At 48.2% G+C, this 2,333-nt stretch overlaps 1 pseudogene across 1 annotated transcript; it reads right to left on the reverse strand.

Annotated features, from left to right (window-relative positions):
- Positions 1–400: 400 nt before the first annotated feature.
- Positions 401–1,659, reverse strand: LOC311624852 (keratin, type I cytoskeletal 18-like; annotated as a pseudogene). The gene has a single exon. The product of its transcript is annotated as a keratin, type I cytoskeletal 18-like (transcript).
- Between the last annotated feature and the right edge of the window lie 674 nt (positions 1,660–2,333).

Here is a 2,333-nt window from a genome sequence, read left to right on the forward strand (position 1 = left end):
GGGGTACATTATTCTGATCAGCACTAACATAGGCCTCCTACATTAAGGCGTCAACTTTAGGCCCCACTGGAGACAACAATGTTAAACAAGCAAACAAATCCAGGTTCCCCTGCGGCTCAAAGCTTTCCCTTTGCCCTTCACTCCCCTCTCCTCCTATTAAAGTTCCACTGCCTCCAAAGTAGCCACTGCATCCGAAATCGAAAACCTCCCCAGACTCCACTTTCATCCCAGGTATTTACTTAGGTAATTGGCTCTGTCTTGCCTTCCTAATTATGAACTTGCATTTCAAATCTTTGTCTACCCCAGGGTTTCATGCACATTTTTTTTTTCTTCATGTTCAATGACCTCTCAACTTTTTATTGGCCAGGTGCCCAGCCAAGGGTGCGCCACTGCTGCTGCCTTAATGCCTCATAACTTTACTGTCATTGACCTCAGATACCACTTTGCTGCAGGTGGTGGTTTTTTGGATGGATTGCGTGGAGTTGCTGTTGTCCAGGGCATCGCCAAGATCAAAATTCTCCCCTTTTTCCAGCAGGTGGCGGTAGGTGGCGATTTCAATCTCCAGCTTGACCTTGATGTTCACCTTACTCCTGGGCCTGGTGCTATCCCTCTCTCTGGGTCTTATTGGCTCTGACACCACCTGCAGCAGGATCCCATTGAGCTGTTCCATCTGTATGGCTTAACACATTTACACCTCTCTCAGGACATTCTCCAAAATGCACTTCTAATTTCTCACGGAATCCAGGTCAATTTCCAAAGACTGGATTGTACATCTCAGCTCCAAGAGTGACATCTCAACTGCTCCTATCTCATCGGTCTACAAGATGACCACTGGGGTGCTCTGCTGGGACCAGTACTTATCTAGCTCCTCTCAGTTCTTCTGAGCCAGCTCACCATACTGCGCCTGGATGTCTGACATGATCTTATTAAAGTCCTGAGATTTGGAAGCATCCAACTCCATTGTCAACCCAGAGTTGGCAATCTGGTTTTATACACCATTTACTTCCTTCTCGTGGCTCTTCTTAATGGAGAGCAGCTCCTCCTTGCGAGCCTTGATCTCTGTCTCCAGCTGCAGCTGAGTGACATTGGTGTCATCAGTGACCATTCAGAGCCCATTGATGTCACCCTCCACAGACCAGTGCATGGCCAACTCCATCTCATACTTGACTCTGAAGTCATCAGCAGCAAAACAGGCACTGTCAATCTGCAGAACCATGTGGGCATTGTCCACAAAATTTACAAAGATTTGAGGCCTCAGAACCTCAATGGTCTTGAGATAGTGCCCCAAATCTCTTGCTTGGGGTCCCTTCTTCTCCAGGTTTTCCAGATTTTATTGTCCAATCTCTAATTATCAGCCTCCAGGCTTCTCACCCACTCTAGGTAGGAGGTCAGGTGGTCATTCAGGCATTGCATAGTCTCCTTCTCACTTTGGATGCCCCCAGGGCCCTTCAGAACCCCAGCCATCACTGCAGCCAGGCCCCCAGACACCCAGACCCCCTGCATGCTTGTGGAGTGGGACATGGAGACCTGGGAGCTAGAGCTCCTGCCACCTGCATAGATGCTGGTCATGCTACTGACTGGCCAGGCCAGTGGCTGGGTGACTGCACGGAGCCTGGGATCTGGTAGGTTGTGGACAAATGAGTGGGTGCTAAAGCTCATGTTGTTTAAGGAGGAGAGTGAGAGGTTAAGATTCAGGTCATTAACATTTTATGAGCCTCAGTCATTAACATTTTAAAATACCTCAGGTGCACTTTCTCCTGGAATAACTATAACTAGAGCCCAAGTAGGTATTCAGCACACCATTTTCCCTTTCTGCTCCAAACACAACTAGACCAGGCTTCCCAACTTCCCTTGCTGTTCAGTTGGGCCATGTCCCATGTAAACCCTACTATCAGAAAGAAGGCGGGAGCGGGGGGGGGGGGGGGGGAGAGATAGAGGTAAGGATAGAGGGTGGGGCAGGAGCCGGGTGGAAGGGAGCTATGGGGGGAAAAGGAAAAACAATTGTAATAATCTGAGCAATAAAGAGTTATTAAAAAAAAGAAGAAGAAGAAGAAGAAGAAGAAGAAGAAGAAGAAGAAGAAGAAGAAGAAGAAAGCAAGAAAGAAAGGGCAATAAGTATGATACCTCCAGGTGGGGACAATTAGGAGTAGATGCTCCTGCTACATATTGCTCTTTTCTCATCTACTGGCTGGGAACAGAGGACACGATAGAAGACTTCATGGCCTTGGAGGGCACAGTAACTAGAAGGAAGGAGCCTAGCATTCCTGAATGACTGGGTGCAGCAAAGCCTGTCTCCACTCCCCTGACCACCTTTGTTGGACTGTGATAAAGTC

This window comes from Pipistrellus hanaki (assembly GCF_964339955.1).
Source record: "Pipistrellus hanaki genome assembly, chromosome: 6".
NCBI classification, from domain to species: domain Eukaryota; kingdom Metazoa; phylum Chordata; class Mammalia; order Chiroptera; family Vespertilionidae; genus Pipistrellus; species Pipistrellus hanaki.